The sequence below is a fragment of the Phocoena sinus genome, chromosome 19 (assembly GCF_008692025.1).
Source record: "Phocoena sinus isolate mPhoSin1 chromosome 19, mPhoSin1.pri, whole genome shotgun sequence".
In the NCBI taxonomy this organism is placed as follows: Eukaryota; Metazoa; Chordata; class Mammalia; order Artiodactyla; family Phocoenidae; genus Phocoena; species Phocoena sinus.
Genome location: NC_045781.1, coordinates 10,349,630 through 10,360,325, shown reverse-complemented (window position 1 = coordinate 10,360,325; position 10,696 = coordinate 10,349,630). Strand labels below are relative to the sequence as shown.

Below are 10,696 nucleotides of genomic sequence, written 5' to 3'. Positions count from 1 at the left end.
AGTCCCAATACACATTTTTCCCCCATATTTCTTCATACAGTTGACCCTTGAACTTGGGTTTGGACTGCATGGGTCCACTTACACGTGGATGTTTTTTTCAATAGTAAATAGTACAGGAGGGTTGGAGTTTTGGCGAGAGTTTGTGGAAGATGGAGCCTGTGCTTCGCAATGGGAGAGGCCACAACAGTGAGAGGCCCGCATACCGCAAAAAAAAAAAAAAAAAAAAAAGAGCGAGGGGATCAAACAGTACTTATTCTTCATGCAAAAGCTGCATAGAAGTCATATGGAAATGGAAAAAGGTTGTTTTGCCCTCCTCCTTATGTGTATCTTATGGGCAGTGGATGGAAGGGAAAAAAAAGAACAAATGGAACGCGATGGTTGTTCTGAACAAGAGTCTCAACTATGTGCATTTATTGGAATAGGAAATAGTGACCAAGAAATGCAGCAGCCGAACTTGGAAGGAAAGAACTATTGCACGGCCAAAACATTGTATATATCTGATTCAGACAAGAGGAAGCGCTTCGTGCTGTCTGTAAAGATGTTCTGTGGCAACAGTGATGACTTTGGTAAGTTCCTCAGCAAGCGGATAAAAGTCATCTCCAAAGCTTCCAAAAAGAAGCAGTCATTGAAAAATGCTGACTTATGCATCGCCTCGGTAACAAAGGTGGCTCTGTTTAATCGACTTCCATCCCAGACAGTACCAGATCCTTGCACGTAGAAGGAGGTAATTTCCATGCCAGTTCTCGGCAGTGGGGAGCATTTTACATTCATCTCTGAGATGATGATGAATCAGAAGGAGAAGAATTCACAGACCGCGATGGATACATCCATTATGGACAAACAGTCAAACTTGTGTGTTCAGTTACTGGCATGGCACTCCCAAGATTGATAATTAGGAAAGTTGATAAGCAGACCGCATCACTGGATGCACATGATCCTGTGTCACAGCTCCATAAATGTGCCTTTTACCTTAAGGATACAGAAAGAATGTACTTGTGCCTTTCTCAAGAAAGAATAATTCAGTTTCAGGCCGCTCCATGCCGAAAAGAACCAAATAAAGAGATGATAAATGGTGGCGCTTCCTGGACAATCAATAGTACGGATAAGGCAGAGTATACATTTTATCAGGCGATGGGCCCTGTCCTTGCCCCAGTCATACCCATGCCTGTCGCAGACAGTCTTCAGCTGAATGGCAGTGGGGATGTAGCAATGCTTGAACTTACAGGACAGAATTTCACTCCAAATTTACGAGTGTGGTTTGGGGATGTAGAAGCTGAAACTATGTACAGACGTGGAGAGAGTATGCTCTGTGTTGTCCCAGACATTTCTGCATTCCTAGAAGGTTGGAGAGGGGTCCGGCAGGCAGTCCAGGTTCCAGTGACTTTGGTCCGTAATGATGAAATCATTTATTCCACCAACACCCCAGAACCAGGGCCTACACCCCAGAACTGGCGCCATAGCCACATTGCAGTGCGGTGGGAGCAATCCTTCGAGCCAACTCCAGCCAAGTGCCCCCTAATGAGTCAAACACAAAGAGCAAGGGGAATTACACAAATGTCAGCACAGATTCGACCAATGTCACATCATCTACAGCAAGAGTTGTGTCCTAACTGCCGTCATTTTGCTAGGACGTACACTGACTTGAGTGCGGCCAAATGTTGACCAAAAAAAAAAAAAAAAGAAAGAAAAAAATGAACAATCTTCTGTGGTTTCTTGGGAAAACTTTTCATACCCAGTGATACTATTCAAAAAGCCCATTACCTGCAAGTGCTGATTTGAAGTGCAGAAGCCACAGTAAAACAAACAAACAAAAAAACATCAAAATGTACAACCTTTTGGAAATTGATTTTTTTCAGCTGTTATTTTTGTTTGGCTGGTTTGTGTTTGGTTTTGTTTAACTGGGCAAGAAATAGAGGTGTGGCTGGAGTAAAAGGTAATCAGACTAGAAGATGAAAATCTAACATAGTTTTTATGGACCAAGGAACTTGTATAAGCTTTAGCAAAAGGTACATTTTCATCATACCTTTTTTATATCACAGTATATATAATACACCTTTGTTACCAAATAGGTTGTTCTCCTCCCCATCCCCTTTGAGCGTTTGCTCTTAAGTGCATTCAGGTGTCAAGCTTGACCATGCTTGTTTAATCTAATTACCATACTCCTCCAGGTCTTTTTGGTCTAAGGCTGGAACTGTTCTTTTTATTTTATTATTTTCTTTAAAAGCTGAAGTCTTATGACTTTTCATGAGTGGAAGGTGTTGTGATTTCAGCAAGTCAAATCTTGTAAAGGCCTGCATCTTTCTTTCAAGATTATTTGAAGTCTGTTGCAAAAGCTTTAAAAAAAATGCCTCTGCCTTGCCTGTAATACATGCAACGTACGTTGACTTAGGCTCTATTCTCAGACACCGTTGATAGTTATTTCTGTGTGTTCCTTTTTTTAAAAAAAATGTATTTATAGTTGTAATCCAAGAGGTTCTAACATTTACCTGGAATTAAATGTGGCCATTTAGTCATTAATGAAAAGAAAATAGTAAATAGTACAGAAATACACAATCCACAGTTGGTTGAATCCACAGATGGGGAACTTGCAATATGGCGGGCCCTTGGCTATGGAGGGCCAGCTATAAGTTATACTCAGATTTTTGACTGAGTGGAGGGTCAGCGCTCCTAACCCCCAAGTTATTCAAGGGTCAACTGTGTATATTGAAAAGCATAAATTGACACCTCTAAAGTTAATCCCAAACCACAGGTGCATTCTGTTTTCTCCCTTCCCAGCAAAGAGCTCCGATGCCAAAAAGAGTTAATAGCAGGTCTGAGACCACTGTCTGTAGAAAGGCCCGTTTCGAGGTCATGAAGGACATCTGGGAGCTTGGATTTTGGTAGGGTTCCCTCACCATTTCCTGTTAACGGGGATTCACTGTGCCTTGACTCTTTGTACAAATAATGCGGCTTACGCTGAACACCTGCTTTCCTTCTGGGCGCCGGGAATTTGAGTTCGTGCTCGGCAGAGCGTGACTACGTGACCAGCCTGCAGTGGGAATCTTGGGCGGTGTGTGTCTGATGGGCCTTCCTGGTAGATACACTTCACACGTGTTGTCACAGTTGTTGCTAGAGGATTAACTGTGTCAGACTGGTTTTCTCCAGACTCTACCCCAAGGAACAAAACTTTAGATAAACCAGAGAAAAAAAGAGGGCCTAGGAGGCAAATGCTTAGCTTCCTTGATAGCTTCACAGAGTTGTCACGGCGCCCCTCCCTTGAACCCCCGAACTGTAATGTTAACCCTGTAAGTGCTGAATTTATTGCTCAGGGGTTTGAGGGGGAAAGAGGGAAACTTTTAAAAGCGTGGGTTTGTATTTTGTGGCTAATACACCTAGATGTGGGATCATCTCAGTCACGGAAAGCTGCAAAGAAAAAGTGGCAGGGGGCCACAGCGCCCTGGATTTCTGCTGCCAGTGGGCAGGTTGAAACTTAATCTCTGAGTCTGAAGAACAGAGATGTGTCTTGCCTATAGGAACCTCTGGGGAAAAAAGGAGACAACACGAAAAGGGAGGCAATCTCCAGATGGCGATACACTTTCGGAGATTTCAAAAGCCGTTTTCAGTTGTTATTGGGCTCCTGGGAAATCAGATGTCTGACCCTGAGAGGCTGATGCTTCTCCAGCCTGGTGTGCATGTTTTCTAGAGGGTCAGTTTGGACTCTAAGAATGATGAAGAGGAAGGGGTTCCAGGAAAGCCTTGCTTGAACTTAGAACATAGCTGTCTGACCCTACTGAGTCTGGGCTTTGCTGCTGCCAAAGAAAAGCAGCTGGCTTTTTTGCGAATCCTGAAATCACAGATGTTTATCTGCCTGGACCTGCCTCTGAGCTGAAACCTGAGACTGTCTACCTAAGTGTTTCAGCCCCAGCACGTGCTGTGCTTAATTGAAATGGGATGGAATTTCTTCACTCAAAAAACTGGCTCAGACTATGCAACTGTGGCAGACTTAGGACAGCCCTCTAGGGGGACCCTAAACTGTGACAAAACAGCATGGATGCTCCCACTTCTGGGCATAGATCCAAAGGAAATGAAAACAGGTTACTGAAGAGATTCGTGTACTTCCATGTTCATTGCAGCAGTATTCACAATAGCCAAGATATGGAAACAACCTAAGTGTCTGTCAGTGAATGAATGGATAAAGATGATGTGGTGTTATGTATATAATGGAGTATTATTCAGTCATGAGAAAAAAGGGAATTCTTTCATTTGGGACAACATGGATGGACTTGGGGGGCATTATGCTAAGCGAGATAAGTCAGACAGAGAAAGACAAATACTGTATGTTGTCATGTATATGTGGAATCTAACAAATAAAACAAAGTAGTGAATATAACAAAAAAGAAACAGACTCACAGATACAGAGGACAAATTAGTGGTTACCAGTGGGGAGAGGGACGGGGGAGAGGGGCGTAGGGCATTAAGAGGTTCAAACGATTATGTATAAAATAAACATGCCGCAAGGATATATTGTACGGCACAGGGAATATAGCCAATATTTTATAATAACTATAGATGGAGTATAATCTATAAAACTTTTGAATCACTATGTTGTACACCTGAAACTAATATAATATTGTAAATCAACTATACTGCAATAAAAATGTTTTTAATTAAATTTTAAAAAGGAAGCTGGAAAAAAGAATTGATTAGACAGGTCATTAAAAAATTCAGATACGTTTAAATAAGACCCTGACCCCCCCACCTTAAAAAAAAATAAAAATAAAAAAACCCAAATTATAAAAACAGAGTAAAATGGTGGTTACCAGGGGCTGGGGGTGGAGGATATGGGAGAGCTATTGTTTAAGGGTACATGTAACTAGTAGATAAATAAGTCCTGGAGACCTAATACATGATATAGTGATTATAGACAACAAAACTGTATTATAAACATTACTTGTTCCCACCACTAGAAGAAATAATTATGTGACGTGATAGAGGTATTAACTAACACCACAAGGGCAATCATTTTGCAATATAAGTGTATCAAATCAATCTGTTGTACACCTTAAATCTACACAGTGTTGTAAGTCAAATATATCTTTTTTTTTTTTTTTTTTTTTGTGGTATGCAGGCCTCTCACTGTTGTGGCCTCTCCCGTTGCGGAGTACAGGCTCCGGCCGCGCAGGCTTAGGGGCCATGGCTCACGGGCGCAGCCGCTCCACGGTATGTGGGATCTTTCCGGACCAGGGCACGAACCCGTGTCCCCTGCATCGGCAGGTGGACTCTCAACCACTGCGCCACCAGGGAAGCCCTATATCTTATTTTTTTTAAATAAAGAAAGTGAAAAAAAATATCATGGAAGCTGCTGGACCCACTGGGTCACATGGAAACACCCACAGGAAAGGCTTATTGCCAGATGAGACCATCTGAAACGAAGCTGCTTATCCACACTCTGACAGCATTCATCACTTTTGAGCCCAGCCTGTCAAATCAAAACACATCTGAACCTCAATAAGGACAGACTTCATTCAAAAGGACTTGTATATATGCACTACCAAACGTAAAATAGGTAGCTAGTGGGAAGCAGCCGCATAGCACAGGGAGATCAGCTCGGTGCTTTGTGACCACCTAGAGAGGTGGGATAGGGAGGGTGGGAGGGAGACGCAAGAGGGAGGAGATATGGGGATATATGTGTACATAGAGCTGATTCACTTTGTTTTAAAGCAGAAACTAACACAACAATGTAAAGCAATTATACTCCAATAAAGATGTTAAAAAAAAACCAAACACTTGTCAGGGAGAACCCTCCGATTTCAGAAATCTGCAAGTGTCTCAAATTTAAACAGAAAAGGGCTTTTCTAAGGCGGGGTAAGAAAGGCTGGCAGGAACATTGTGAGGGAGGAGCCGGTGGCCAAATCAGGGCTTCAACGAGAAATGTTTATTGTCTTCAAGGACATCCCACGGATGTCCTCAAGATGCTTGAGAACAGTAGATACGGTAAGAAACCCAGAAAATAAAACCGCGGTTCTCCAAATCCTCTGACCGGGGAACTTCAACTCTCACCCGGGCCACAGCTCCCCTGTCCACTTGTGGGTTCATTCACTCCTCCATTCATTGTGGATTCCACCCTTTTATCTGAGGGACTGGCGATACGAAGCTGAGTAAGAACTGATCGCCTCTCGGGCAACACAGGAGGTTAATTAATCAAATATCCCTGGATGGGACTTCCCTGGCGGTCCAGTGCTTAAGAATCCACGCTTCCACTGCAGGGGGCGGGGGTCGGATCCCTGGCCGGGGAACTAAGATCCCACATGCCTCGGGGCACAACCAAAAAAATAGTAATGATAATAAATTTAAAAATAAATAAATAAAATAAAATATCCCTGGAGGGTGATGGAGGGCTTCCTGAAGGCAACAGCTGAGTAGGTTTTTAAGGGCACATGAAAGTTTTCCAGGAAAATAAAGGGAAAGAGCGTCTTCCAGGTGGAAACAATGGCCCACATAAAGGGGTGTGAGGACTCGAGAACTCAGGAAAGGCCAAGTCTGGAAAATCGGGTCTAGAAAAGGGACCCTGCTGGACGTCACGGACAAAACCGAGCCAGGTGAACCAAACCCTTATTTGGCCCAGTGAGGTTTTCCCACTAAACCCCCAGAATTGTCAGACCTCCGTGCAACTCCCCGTTACTGGGAGGAAGGCTTCTGATGATCGTTGAGGCACAGAGAAGAAGTTAGGAGTTGTGGGGGGGATGCTTCTCCCAGTAAGGGGAGACGCTAACGAGAGTAGGGAACGTGTCTCAGTTCTTACAGTGTGCGCGGCCCGGTGCTGCGTTTTGTTTTGTTTTCTTTTTGCGGTACGCGGGCCTCTCACTGCTGTGGCCTCTCCCGTTGCGGAGCACAGGCTCCTAGCGCTGTGTTTTATGTGTATTCACAGCGTTATGCCTCCTGATGACCCTGCGAGGAGGTTACAATCTTCCTTTTACACAGATGAAGCACAGAGAGGTAACGAGTCCGTGTTAAACCCTCAACGATGTGGCTCCAGAAACCACGCTCCTCCCTGCGTTATACTACCCGGCAAGCAGATCCTATGTCAGCAGATTTCTCCCTCTTCCGTGGGTCTGTCCTTCACTCCCTGGGGATGGCTGAGTAGTGCCCCTCGCAAAGACACCCACGTCCTGATCCCCAGAACCTATGTGTATGTTCCCTTATATGGCAAGAGGGACTTTGCAGATGTAATCAATGTCTTGAGATGGGGAGATGATCTTAGATGATCCAGGTGGACCCAATGTAATCACAAGAGGCTTATAAAAGGAAGGCAGCCTGTTAGAGAAAACATTCCATGCAGCTGGCTTTGAGGATGGTGGGAGGGGCCACAAGCCGCTTCTCGAAGCTGGAAGAGGCAAGGAATGGATCCTTCCCCGGAGCCCCCAGAAAGCATCAGCCCTGCCCACACCTTGACTTTAGCCGTACACGCTTTGGATCTCTGACTTCCAGAACTGTAAGAGAATATGTTTGTGTTGTTTGAAGCTAAGTTTGTGCTAATTTTCCACAGCAGCCATAGATAAATGAATCCACTCCTCGACTGTCCTTTCCTGATTCCATGAGAATTCCCCCTTTCTTGTCTTGTATTTGTCTTTAGGGCAGCACGGAGACATGGTGAAGAGCACAGGCTTTTGAGTCAGAGCTGGATTCAGGCCCAGCCACTGCCTGTTGTCAACTCTGTGACCCTGGTGCCTTATTCTCATTGAACCTCAGCCTTCCTACCTATTAAATGGGAGCAAAAGTCATCTGATCCTCATTAGTTATTGAGAATGTATCTAACGTGCCAGGCACTGAGCCTCACATAGATAAGCTCACAAAATCTCCAAAACAACTATGTGGGTTGGGTTTTGTCATCACTACTCAAGTACCATTAAGTGAAACAGAGACTCGCAATGTTTTTGTTCTAACACGACAAATTAAGATATGTCAGAGGTCCGTTAGTCCATGAACATAGGAGAGGGATGGGTCATTGAGCCTTTTCTGGCTTCAGGAAGAAAATTCACCGGCAACGGTTCTTTTATTTTTCTTTGCACCGAGCACGGGTCGAATCCAGGCCCTCGGCAGTGAAAGCTCAGAGTCCTAACCACTGGACCGCCAGAGAATTCCCACAATGATTCCTTTTTATAAAACAAATAAGAACATAAAAAAATTTACCAAGCAACAAATACGTAAAGCTGCCAACCAGAATTTCACACTTTTCAAAGATTACAGCCTGATGTCGGGTATCTGACAAGCACATTGGCAAAGACGGCTTTACCATTCAGAATAGCATCTGCTTCTATGAAGCTACCAGGAAAGAGGGTCCCCCGAGTAGCGTGAGAACAGCTTTGCGCCTGCGCACACGTTAATCCTCGCAATTATCCTGAGAGGTAGGCTCTGTTGGAATCCTTAACTCGCAGATGACTAACATAAACCAGTTACTTGACCAGTGGGCAGCACGGCCATGATTTGAACTCGGTCATTTTGGGGTTTTTTGGTTTGTTTTTGTTTCTTGTTTTCTTTTTGAAGATGTGGACCTTTTTTTTTTTTTTCCCCCCACTCTACGCGGGCCGCGGCCCCTCCCGTTGCCGATCACAGGCTCCAAATGCGCAGGCCCAGCGGCCATGGCTCACGGGCTCAGCTGCTTCGCGGCATGTGGGATCTTCCCGGACCGGGGTACGAACCTGCGTCCCCTGCATCGGCAGGCGGACTCTCAATCACCCAGCCACCAGGGAAGCCCGATGTGGACCATTTTTAAGTCTTTATTGAATTTGTTACAATATTGCTTCTGTTTTATTTTTTTGGCCACGAGGCATGTGGGATATTAGCTCCCTGACCAGGGATCGAACCCACACCCCCTGCATTGGAAGGCGAAGTTTTAACCACTGGACAGCCAGGGAAGTCGCCTGAACGCGGGCATTTTGGCCCCAGCCCCAAAATATATTCTATTGCCTCCCCTGCCCCACATTTCCTGGGGTGGGACGGCTGGCCTGGGCGCTCTGAGGACCAGCTGTCGGCACTGACAGTGCTTGTCCGAGGTGAACGAGAGGCGGCAGGACCCCAGCCCACACTGCTCACCAGGGGCTGTGTCTGCTCGGTGGAAGGGGAACCTTCCTGTAACTTTCGCAAAGATGCCAAGCAGGCTAGGGGATTCCTGCTTTTTTCTTATGACTTCATTTCCTTTCTCCAGCTCTGTCTGCTCGTGACTCTGCCCTTCCCCAGAGAAAGGAGAAAACAACCAAGTTCCAGGTGAGTTGCGTTTTCGTATCTTGTTTTGCAGTGAGTGGCCGCGTCTTTTCTGATTTCTTGGAGGGTGAAAGATGATACCCAATATTTACTATTTGTGATGTACCAGGCATTTGCCTTTTATGATGCAATTTCATTTGTTCGTTTTGTTTGTTCTCATTTTTGTTTCCCAAATAATAGCGTAGAAGTGAATTTAAAAATTTCTACATTTACTACTTGCCTTACAAACCAGTTGTTTGCTGACTTGAATTTTTATTTATTATTGAGGTATAGTTGATATACAATATTGTGTTTCAGGTGTACAGCAAAATGACTCAGTTATACATATGTATATATCTATATTCTTTTTTCAATTCTTTTTTGTCATAGTTTATTGCAACATACTGAATATAGTTCCCTGTGCTCTACAGTAAATCCTTGTTGTTTAGCTATTTTATATATGGTAGAGTGCATCTGTTAATCGCATACTCCCAATTTATCCCTCTCCCAAACCAGTTGTTTTCAATGCTCTTCTTAAAATAGGTATTCATAACAATTTGCAATAGTAGAAAATGATTTTGAATAGTGCTTTTACTTACTTTTTATAACTGATTGACTGAGATACAATTCACATACTGTATAATACACCCACTTAAAGTGTAAAATTCAAAAGTTTTTAATATAAGCACAGATATGTGCAACTATCACCACAGTTAATCTTAGAACATTTTCATCGCCTCAAATTAACACTATACCTTTTAGCTACTACACCCCCTCCACCACTCGTAAAAATGGAATCATATAATATGTAGTCTCTATGACTGGCTATGATTTTTATGACTGTGATTTGGTGTAATGCTTTCAAGGTTTATCCATGTGTGGCACGTATCACTACTCCGTCCCTTTTTATGACTGAATAATAGTCCATTTATGGATGTAGCACATTTTGCTTAATTCATCAGTTTGGATTGTTTCCACCTTCTGGCTGCTATGTATAATGCTACCGTAAACCTCTGTATACAAGTTTTTGCATGCATGTGTTTTCGTTTGTCTTGGACATGTCTCTTGGGTAGAAGTAGAGTTGCTGTGTCATCTAGTAACTCTATGCTTGTTTATTTATTTATGGATTTAGTGAAATGTATTTATGTGGTTTGCAATCACTTTTATATATAGTTATTGCCTGTTGTCTCAGTGTAGGAATGGCTTCCAGGAACTCTCCCTCTGCAAACTGTTAATGTTGACAACGCAGAGTTTTTAAGGCTTGTCACTGAACAAGAGATCTTCAGATGCCTTGTAATCTTGTACCTCATACATGAAAGAAACTTGGTAGGGGACTTCCTGAATTTGACAACGATCCTAAAAGTTTACATGACATTACTAAAACAAGTTGTGGAGCCGAAATAAACTTTTCATAAACTAGCAATAGGAAAAAAAAATTGAATAACTAGATTACAGAAAAGAAAAAGCAGTTTTCCAT

At 43.5% G+C, this 10,696-nt stretch overlaps 1 pseudogene; it reads left to right on the top strand.

The window, feature by feature from the left end:
- The first annotated feature begins 315 nt into the window (after positions 1 to 315).
- LOC116744440 lies at positions 316 to 1,610 on the top strand (annotated as a pseudogene).
- Positions 1,611 to 10,696: the final 9,086 nt, after the last annotated feature.